We start from the raw sequence: 11,506 nt of genomic DNA on the forward strand, positions 1-11,506 counted from the left end.
CCAAAGCACTCAGCCAGAGTCTGTTATCTACAAGATCCTTATACTAGTGATGCTTTAGAGAATGAAGGAAAATGTGTGGTAGTTCTGGAAGTCTGGGTCAAGAGCCAAAGAAAGGTCGGGAGTGCGATGGGGAAGATGCCATCCATAGCATGGATTAACTAGTGAGTGAATGCAATTCAAACCCTTTTACCCCCTAATTTATTCTGGAGGAAGGTGACTACAGTAGGGAACACTTAATCGTCTACCTAAACTTCGGTTTCAGTTTTGTAAGAATGAATTGTCACTGAGACATTCCTGTTAAGCCAGGGATGAGATTTCCCAGCGCCCTCTGCATCTAGGTGGGCCATCTGACTAGCTGTCATCAGGGGAATACAAGCAAAAGTGTTGTTGTTATCACATCTGAGCCAGGAGGTTTAAGAAGTCGAAGTCTTTTCCATGCTTGCTCTCACTCTCTCTCCACGTGACTGTTATGTGGGTGAGAAATAAACACTTATTATGTTTAGCTACTAACAGCTGAGTTCATTACAGCAGCTAGCATCATCCTAACTTATTCTGAAATTGATACCTTGACGTGGGTGCTGCCTTAGCAAAAATCCGATTATGTGGTGTTGGCCATTGCCAAGGAAACAAAGACCGGGGACCTGGAACCCTGTTATGCCCTGGCAAAACTGTGCTAACTTAGAGGGCAGATGTACAGCTCTAGAGGAAATGGCTGGAAAAAGCCAGAATGCTAGTATGTGATGGTTACTCCTCACTGCCTATATCAAGGTATTATGAGATAGTAGACGAGCTCATGAAAGAACTGGATAGTTTGAGAACAGAAATAGGGGCAGATAACCAAACTCTACAAGTATAAGACTACAAAGCTGGAATGAACCACTGCTTCAGGGACTCTAATGGTGACGAATGACACTGAAAAAGGCTTTGAATAACAAAGTCCCATTGAGATTTCCCCGTTAGACAAAGGGACACAGCCTCGCGGCGAAGATCTGATTAATGAAGTTCCCTAACCACCCAAGCCTACTGTTTCAGATGACCCCAAATAACCACGTGAGACATGAGCAAAAAAACTGAGGCACGTTCAAGAATCATAAACAGGAAAGAACTTACATGGTAGTTAGTGGTGTAACTGACAGAAAATATTGCCAAAGAAATTAGGAGCCTAATTTCTAGTGACTGTAAAACAACCTCAAAGCATCCCAACTGGTACCAACAAGAAACAGGATGAGAGAGGAATTGGGAGATTGGGATTGCCATATATACATTACTAATAAGAAAAAAAACATCAAATTGTACACTTTAAATATATGCAGTTTACTGTATGTCAATTATATCTCAATAAAAGTTCTTAAAAAAAAAAAAAAGAAGCAGGATGAGAAAGTAATGTAACTCCCAAGAAAGGTATACTTCCCAACACCCGTTTTGGATGTGGCCAAGGAGAGTAATGGACAAGGAAGAATCTTCCAGAAGGTGACCAAGGCTACAGAGAACAATGAACAAAGGAGTTCTTCCAAGACAGCAAAACCAGAGTCCAACAGAGGAATTCTCCCTACTGCCAGAGCAGGAGATCTTTAGCAACGTGTAATGTGATTTCTTCCATGTTATGGGCCGATGACTGCCCTATGCCTCCCTCTCTTCTTCCCTTTCCCAAATGAGAATTTTTTTTTTAATTTTATTTATTTATTTATTAATTTTTTGGGGGTACACCAAGTTCAATCATCTGTTTTTATACACATATCCCTGTATTCCCTCCCTCCCTATACCTGAGCCATCATTTGTGTAACAGGACGCCAGTAACCTGCCTTTTAAGTACAAAGGTTTCTGGACAAGGAGGGGCCATATACAGATTTAATTGGGGAGGAGGGTGTTGGCATTATTATCCACAGAACCTGGACTTTGAAATGGATGCAGTGACCAAGAAGGATGCAGGTAGTCTCCTCGGGCTGAGGTTTTCCTATATCGGCCAGAGAGGCAGAATATATAAACGGCTGTTTAGCAAAAATCTGTGCTTCCCCTTTCATGATATAGGAATGTGGCTGGGGAGTGGCTGCCCAGACAGGGGTTACATAATCCCCTCTTTGTATTTAGATGGAGCGATGTGATCACCTCACTAACAGAATGTGAATGGGAGCAAGGTGTGTCACTTCGTGGGTGTGCCTTCTCTGTGCTCATTCTCTTCCACAGCTGTCAGCCAGATGCAGAGAACCCCAAGTCCCTCGTGTAGATTGAGAGAATCTGGGCCCCCAAATCACTGCATGGAACACACACAATGGACTCTCATATGAGCCAGAAGTAATCTTCTGTTCTATTAATTCTGCAAAATGGAGGTTTATTACAGAAGCTCAAGTTACCTTAACTAATACAATGACCTCTGAGAAAGAAAGAAGGAGGCTTCAAGTGTGCTATTATGGCCGACGTGGGAGCTGGATGATTTGGAGACACTTGCATTACAAGTGTTCGCTATGGAGTATCCAAACCCTTCTCCCCTTCTTCACCATTCCTTTTTAAAGCTAAGTCCTGCACCTTATCCCACCTGTATTCCTTAACCATCTCCCAGCTCGTCTCCCAGGCATCAATCTCTTCTCCTCTTACAGTCCATCTTCCTCATGCTAGCTCAGAGACTGCCCCCCAGTAAAAGTGGACTATATCACTCTATTTAAAATTGACCCCCACTGCCTGTCCTACAGGATAAAATCCAAGGGACTTTGCAAGGCATGTGATACCTTTCACATTTAATCCCCAACCTCCTTCAATCTCATCTGCCATCACTTCCCTACAACTGCCAACGTTGAGCCCCACTTACCAGCCAAGCCCTTTTATGACACGGCTTTGCAAATACTGTTCCCTCTGCCTAGAATGTTATCCATCTGCCTCCTTTTCAGCCTGGAGGACATTTACTCATCTCTTAAAAGTTAGCTTAGATGTCACTTCAACTCTGAAGTCTTGTCTGACACGCCCACGTAGGAAATGAAACTCTGACAGGATCAGATGAGTCAGCTTTGTATATTGTGCCTACTATTAGTTTGTTTCTAGTGCTTAGAAATCTACGGGGTTGAATTTGCTGTTTATTTTGTTTATTATTTAGTCAGCCTCTAAACTTCCCTTCTCCCTAAAAACTTACAGAAGTCTGCTTTTTTCAAAACAGCTCAATTATGCATTAGAATTAGAGTGGCTTCCTTCAGTAGGAGAATATAGCCATAATCAGTGTTGCTTAATGGGATTAATCCAGGCCTTTTGAGTAAGTCTTCTAAAATTGTGAAGTATTTGGAAGGTAAGGCGCAGGAATGCAAGAAACCCTACAATGTGGGTGGAAATGCCGTGTCCTCCATTCTTTTTACACTTTCACCGGACACATGTGTAAATGAAAAACTTGCTCATTATTACCTGTGACTAGATTCTACCCTTGTTGTATATAAAATGTTTTTACATAGGAAAGTTCTAGGAATGTAACTACCATATTTGGAACTTCACCAGGATTTGCTCACCATTTTGGAAAGTCACATCACCCACTATAACCCTGCTCAAGATAACTGATTCACTAACACAGCACACCCACATCTGTTTGCAACTGTAGCTGTCACACTCAATGAACATATTTACGTCATTCTTATTTCAAAACGCCAAATACACAAAAGTGTCATCAATATTCAGTTGAATATTTTCTCTTAAATCCAAATTTATGCATTTTAAGTAGCTTTATGACACTTTCAGTGTAGTATACCTGAGCATACACATATCGATATACTTGCAATTTTCATAAGCTGCTTTCCTTTTATTTCGTCTTTCTATGACAGAGAATTTATATTGATTTTTAAAACATTACATGTGTATATAGGTTACACTATCTGTAATATTATTTCAGGAAAGTAAAAGGGACATTACAAAACACTGCTTTATAAAAAGGGGGCATCGGGTCTGACTGAGTAGGGAATCATGGATACATACATCTAGGAATTCAAAGAAATCATAGTTTATTACTCTTGGGATGCTTTTGTTAGGCAACTACTCAGCCGAACTGCCATCCTGCTCTACCAACAGCTTTTATGACATTCTGTTATGATTTATGTGTCTACATGTGTAGGCTGTGAGTGTATGATGTCTTATTCACATTTATGTCCCCAACACCTAGCTTAGGGATTGACATAGAGAAGAAGCTCAGTAGATGCCTTAAGGATGAAATAACAAATGAGAATCCTGAGAGGTATGCAGTCCCTGGCTCTCTCCATAGAATTCTGAATCAATTATTCAACATTTTGCCTATACCAGTATCATAAGGCTTTCTTCATCCTGTCTAATGTCTTAGTCAGTTACGTACAAACTCTCTCAATTTTCTCTCCTCCCTGTGGGGCCAGGCAGTACTGCGTTCACCTCTGTATCCTAAAAGAACCCCGCATAGAAGCAGCAATCAATAAATAATATTTAAATCAAATTATTCCCCAGGAATATCGCTATACATAATGGCTGTGTTTTCAGTACTAACAGTACTGTACTTCAGGTATATTATTGATTAAAAGGGTATCTGTGGATTGGTCTGGAGACCGAAGCACCATCTAAAGTACTGTTTCTATAAATGTATTACGAGTTTCAAACAAACTTTTAAAATCAATGTTTATGCTCCAAGCCAATTGCAGGTTGAGAGTTTCTGTACAATGTGACTGGGACTATGAGACCTAATATCTGTGAGAAAAATTAAAATGCCAATCAATCATGAGGATGTATCTAAATACTGGATTGTATGGCATTCTACGGGCAATACTTGGCCATTTTATCTTCCAAATTTAATCCAGACAGTATTTTTCACATAAACAGAAGCAGTGGATATTTAGAAAGAACTTTAAATATTATAAAAACTTTTCTTGATGAAAATCTCAACTTATGATTTGATTTATGCTTTCATGTTTTTATTACAGTTATCACTTAATAAAATAAATGCACTCTAGACAGTATACTAGAAAGAAAACCTGTTAAGTGACTGTATTCCAATAGCCATCAATATATTTGGGGGTACATTTTACAGAAGAAAAAGTGGGGACATGGGTAAAAGAAAACTATATTGCAAAACTAATAATTTCCTTTCAATATATGAATATATAATATTAAAAAATAAATTTAAAATATTTATAACACTATACTTTATTCAAGATAATTTACATTTAACAACAACAACAAAAAAACTGAAACTGAAAATAAAATAAACTACCAGTAGAAACTGACCAGACAGTCAGATTATGCGCCTCTTCCAGTGTTAGTCTCTGTGGTCACTGCAAGGGCCGTACTTCCTAATATTTTAGCATTCTGATAAAATTCCACCCATCTTTTAAAAATCAGCCTCTAAACTACCTTCTTATTTCAAATTCATAATGAAAGTTCTGGGCTTTTCTCCTATTTAAAATGAAGTCCCTACTTTGGGTCTTTTCCAAGCATTCCCTGTCAAAATGACTATGGTATCCTTTAATGGGAGGATATAGCTCCAAATAAATCTAGGAACTGCAAACATCTTTCTCATTCTGCTGGCGATCACACTTCTTAACATTTAAGATCATAGTGGTTAAGTGAAGCCAGAATGCCTAGGTTCAAGCTTGACTGTACATTTACTTCCTATGTGACTTTAGACAAGAAAAGTCTCTGTAATTTATCTTTTATGTCTATATAATAAAGAGTATTGATAGCTCTTTATCAGTGATAGCTGCCTCATAGGGTGGTTGTGAGAATTAAAATATTTAGTATTTAAGTAAAACACTTAAAAAGAGGCTGGCTCTACTATGTGTTACAATAATAACAATGAAAATAAATTTATTTTGACATAAATAAAATAAATGTTATTTATAATAATAATGATTTAATTTAATTTAATTTTTTAACATTTTTTAAAAAGTTATTATTATTATTATTGGCTTCTAATAATTCCTCAATGCCTAGACTGTGACAAATTTTCACGAGCCTCTTCCTGAATCTGCCTTAATTAATTATTAAGTATGAAATTGTGAAATGCACATATGTATGCAAGAAAACCCTGATTTTGAACCATACACATGCTTCTTGAAGAGTGATTCAAGTTTTACTCTCTATACTGTAAAAAATCTTTGAGGGGCAGGGACTATGTCTTCTATCTCTTTTGCATGTGATGCATTCTAATCAAGCACTCTTCTCCTTATACATGAGTAGTAAATGAATTAATGAATGAGTTAGTAAGTGGAAGCATGGCATTAAATCAGATGGCATAGATAGGTACAATTCGACCTACAGGAACAGGCGCTTTTCCCTTAAAGATAAAACAGTGGGATTTGGCTTACACAGGCCAAGGAATCCCAAGTGTTACACACTGGACCTTCTGCCAAACAACCTGGAATTTCAGTGAAGAGCTGGTGGGAATATATATTTCAGAAGCTCAAGGAGGAAATAAGCAATGAATAAGAATGGGCTATAGATCCAGAGTACGAAGATACTTGTATACAACTAAAAATTTTAAGGCTGTGCTGCTTTATAAAGTTTATCTTATCACTTTGGGAGTAATAAGGCCATAAACTCCGAACTTAAAAAGTACACTGAACTTAAAAAGTATCACATATAACGCATGTGCATTCTCCACTCCTCTGAAGCCCTTATGAAAATAACAGGCATCAGAGTTTTCTGTAAAATCCACTTGACAAATATAAGCAAACCTCAAGTAATATTACATTCCGAAGTAAATGGAAAGTCTTAACCTTATAGATTTACCTTACAATGTTCATGAGATGTCCTATCAACTTTAATGATGCTCCTTAGGAATTAGTCTCTCTAAGGGACAGCAAGTTTCAAGGAACTAATTACTTCCTTATAATCTACCAAGAAAAAAATGCATTAAATCAGAATGAAATTATCTTGTAGGTTTCCAAATTTTTACCAGTAATTTGGTTTACTTTCATAACACACACACACACACGCGCACACACACATATATACACACATACATCAGTCTCTCTTTGAACACCATTTCAAAATGCCGGATATAAATTCAAGAAAAATTTTTTTTTCAATGCTTAAAGAATATTTTCCACAGATACACAGGCACGTATGCAAGAAACCTGAACAGATATGCTTTTAAAGTCGCCAAGAATGTAACTGAAAGCCTATTCTGTCATTTTGTTTTGCTAGCAGTCTCACTTTTGTTACCATACTGGAAATTAGAAGGGCAAGTTCATGTTCACAGTTGCTCCAAGGCGTCAACAAGGAAACTTTAAAAAGTCAAACAGAAAAGACTGGCTAAAGTAATAATTTTCACTAATCCCATCTGAATATTCAGCAAACATGTATGCCTGGAAAACTGAACTGTGGGATTTGGAGACAAGTGAGACTGGAAATAGTTTCAATAGGTGCACAGATTGATTCTATTTAGAAAAACACAGGAGCAAAAAAAAGAGAAGACACTAGAATTCGCAAAGTGGCAGGCAAGGGGTTCATTTCTGTAAGCGGTATATTTGTGTACAAGGGAGATTAGGGAACAGTAACACCGAGAGGGCCAGGTGAAGGTTAAAAGGAGGAAGAACGGAAAGACAACTGCCAAGTGATTCACTCCTTTCTCCAAGAGTCTGAGTTGTGCCAGAAAAGGAAAAGGAGTGCATTAGACACAATTCTATCTGTGATAAACAAACGGTCTGAACTTGACAGCATGAGGAAGGGGAATAGGGTATTTACTTGGTGGAATATGGCATGTTAACTCTTTAGGTGATGAGGTTACTTCCATTCAGTGGGGGAAAAGGTGTTTATACATTGGGTCCTTCAAATTCTCAGAATTGTAGCCACACGAGTAATCACATATTTATGCCTTCCATTAAAAACGCCACCTCTAGAAGCAATTAAACGCACAGACACATGCACAGTGTGCCACATTACTGAACTAAGTTCTGATTAATTTAAGAACGAAGAACTCTAGTCCAGATGTTCGTACAGCTTATTCACCTATGACAAGTAAGCTTTGTACAACTTTACATTTATACACACACACACACCCAAAGAGTGAAATAAAGTAAAACTTTATTTTACACCTACATAATTTGTTTAATGTTACCCTCTTTTTCAAAATCCTTCCTGTAAGTTATTCAGTACCGGGAACTTAGACTTTAGATTTTTGACTGGAATTTATCTTTCTCTTGTTCTATGAAATGTAATTATCTCCACTGATTTCTTTGGTAAATAAACCAAGAGACCTCTGTCCCACACAATACTACACATTTAAAAACAATAACAAACCCTGGCTTTTTCTTTGAGCTGAGCTTAAAAAAAAATCAGATTCCCAACAAAATTCCAAAACCCATCAATGCAAAAACAGAAATGTGAAATGCTATTTAAAATATTGACATTATTGCATACCTTGATTAGAAGGAATGCTGAACCTGCATGAAATGAACCCAATGTATATCTGTGCAACCTAAATTTTTCAGTGTAACCTATCATTACAACACTGGTGCGGTCATAATATACATGGCATGTCTGTGCATATTGCACACTGATAATTTTTATGAATGAATACACAAAAATGCTCATAATTCCAAAAAATGGATGGCAGCATGCTATTTTGAAAACGGTCATTAAGCACTGGAAGCAAACGACGATGCAAATGGTCGGTGTCGTTGGGTACCATTCAGGGCAGTTGTATTCCCAAGTCCCCTAGCAGAGTGTGTTGGAAACAGCCATGAAGCTCTTTCCTTAGAGACTCGTTCTCTCTCTCTCTCTCAGGAACCGTGTGCTACAGAACAGAGACCGTGCGCCGCTCGGAGAACAGAATGCAGGCACGTCTCTGTGTTCTGAGGACTGTTCTTACATCGGAGACATCACACTCCCCGAATCCGGTCCCACAAGTGTGTGCATGTGAGTGTGGCATTTCCCAACAAATGAGCAGAAGGCAACAAGAGCTCATCTCCTAGAAATAACATCTCCCATCCCTTCCCAGGCAGGCTGCTCAGAAGCTTTTCAGGGGCCAACACTTGAGCGCCTTCCCCACGGGGACGGAGCCCTGCATTAATAACCCTCTCAGGGCTAAGTCAGCTTTTGTGTGTAAGTCCACTCGGTGCCATATGGCAGTTTCCAATTCCTTTAGCAACTCTGGTCTGGCTAGGCTGCCCGCGATGATTCATTCTTAAAGGAAGACCCCCTTCGGGGAGCAGCGATGCCCCCGCCACTTACCTAGCTCCCACCGACCCCGCTCGGCAGGCGGCACAGGCTCGGGCACCACAAAGGGCTGTGGGATTCCCCGCTCCCTCCGGGGCTCCTCTCCCCGCGACGGTCCCCTTCGCCAATGATCTGTCGCTGGAAATCCCCCTCCCCTCCACGGAGAGGAGGGTCTCCCGGGCTGGCCGGAGCGCCTGGCGTTTTTATTTTTTCTCACCCCTCTCTTTACATCCCTGACTCTGGTTCACGGTCTCTAGTAGGAAGGCTCAAAGGAGAGGCGGCGGGAGGAAGCTAAGGCATCCTTAAAAAGAACAATAATCTTCATCAATCTTCACCCCCTTCCCCTCGCGGGCCCCCATCCCCCTGCCGCCGCCGCCGCCGCCGCCGCCGCCGCCGCCCAGACAAGAGAGGGCTGGGATAGAAAAGGAAAAATCGAGCGGGGCTGAGCTCGCCGCGCGGAAGGAGCCGGGAAGGCGAGCCGCGCCTGCCGGGGAGTTGCCGCTCGCTTGGGCTACCCGCGGCGCGGCGGCGGCGGCGGCCGGCGGGGGCGGAGGGCGGTGGGTGCTTGGTGGGTGTGTGTCTGTGGCGGAGTCGCGGAGAGGCTGGGCGCAGGAGGCGAGGCGGGGCGCTCGGGGGCGCCGGCTCGGGCGCGCACACCCGCCCGCGGCCACCCCGCCTCGCGCTCCGCCTCCTCCCGCGCTCCGCGCACCCGCGGGCTGGAGCGGCCGCCGCCTCCGCCTCCTCCTCCTCCTCCTCCACCTCTTCCTCCTCCTCTTCCTGGGCGCTCGCGGCTCTAGAGAGGGGCAGCGGGCCGGGGTGGCGGGGCCGCGCGGCCAGCCCGGCACCTACGGGGACGCCCGCGCTCGGCCTGGCGGCGCGGAGGCTGTGCGCTCGAGCTGGGACAGCGCCCCGGTGGCCAGGGCGCGGCCGGGGCGCGGGCGGGAGGGCGCCGCCCACACCTTGGCGGGCGCCTCCCACTCCTCGTGCGCGCCCGCTGCTCCCCGCGGCCCCGGCCCGGCTCCACACCCACCTGCTCCCCTCCGCGGCTGCCGCTCTGCGGAGCCGGAGGGTCCGCGGCCCCGCGGGCGCCGCGCTCAGGGCGGCGGGGAAAGCCCGGGGCGCCCCGCCGGGATGCGCTCAGGCGGCTTCGCGGGATTCCCTGGGCCCTTCTGTTCTCGGCTGCTAGGCTCTCCCCGCGCCCGCCTCACAAGCCCCTAACCCTGGCCCGCTACTCGACCCGGGGAGCTGGGGCGAGCAGAGCCCGCTTCTGACTGACGGGGCCCGGAGTGACCCTCCTGGGGAGGAGCCCGGGAATAACTAGGAGCCCAGAGAGGATCTGATTTTCCTCCGGGCACCTCCAGCTCCGCTTGGGGGCCGTCGCCAGCCCCATAACCCCGCTCTCCTGGGTTTGAGGGAAAAGCCTGGTCGGTGGCAGCCGCAACTCTAGCTTCCCACGGGGGCGCTCTTCTTACTCCGGCTTGCTTTCTTTTGCCCGCCCTCCCTGCCATCTGGAGAACTGTGCCAAGTTCCTTCTTGTAGAGGCCGCCGGATGGACACCCAGAACTTTCCCTACCTTCATGTCGAGGTAAAGACAGATGAACTTGAATGACAACATCACTGGGCTCTCTGGGTTCCCGACCCAGGAGGTCCTCAACAGGCACGAGATAGAGACAGCCTGCAGTTACAGAGGCTTTCAGGAAACAAAATAGCTTGAAACACCCTTTTTAAAAGAATGCAGGCCGTGACAGTGTATTTAGAGTTGGGACTCCCTTCTGAGTTTCTTTAGGCCAAGAAAGATGGCTATTGAAGAAGGTCCAATACACTCAGGTTTAAACATAGCTCACTTAATCCTTGATTCTCTTTTAGCCCTGACGTACACTGGGATGCGCCCTCATCTAGGATTCTCTACACTTTGACTTCCCACATCTCCACGGGCCTTACCTTGTGCTGGGTGGTTTTTTTCGAGGTGCCAGATGTTGGGCGAGATGTTTAGTATAGAAGTTGGCCCTTCCGACGCCATCGTCCTCTGCCCAGGACCTGTCCTGGTCCTCTGCTGTTCTCCGGGCTTCTCAAGTACGAACACTAGGAAAAGGAAGAGGACTCCCAGGTCCTCAGACCTTTATCCTCAATCCTGACCTGTTCCCAAGCTTCAGGTCCACGTTTCCAGGGACCTGCAGGATGTCCATTCCTGTGCCGCCCGTCTTTCCAGCCTCGAATAGACACTTCCTGCAGATTATTCTTCCCCAACCACAACCCTGACATTATCATTTCCCTGAGCACATTTCCCTGGCTTCCCCATTCTCTACCAAACAGTTTTTGCACACTTCTGTGCCATTGCACTTCGCTGGAGTCTCTCCTG

At 43.9% G+C, this 11,506-nt stretch overlaps 1 protein-coding gene across 1 annotated transcript in view; it reads right to left on the reverse strand.

Moving 5' to 3' along the window:
- KCNB2 (potassium voltage-gated channel subfamily B member 2) overlaps positions 1-9,260 on the reverse strand; it is a 383,426-nt gene extending 374,166 nt beyond the window's left edge. The window contains exon 1 of the mRNA XM_057737185.1: positions 9,163-9,260. The gene's annotated coding sequence lies outside the window, so the exon portion shown is untranslated. The remainder of the gene's footprint in view (positions 1-9,162) is intronic.
- Between the last annotated feature and the right edge of the window lie 2,246 nt (positions 9,261-11,506).

The sequence above is a fragment of the Hippopotamus amphibius genome, chromosome 5 (genome assembly GCF_030028045.1).
Source record: "Hippopotamus amphibius kiboko isolate mHipAmp2 chromosome 5, mHipAmp2.hap2, whole genome shotgun sequence".
NCBI lineage: Eukaryota > Metazoa > Chordata > Mammalia > Artiodactyla > Hippopotamidae > Hippopotamus > Hippopotamus amphibius.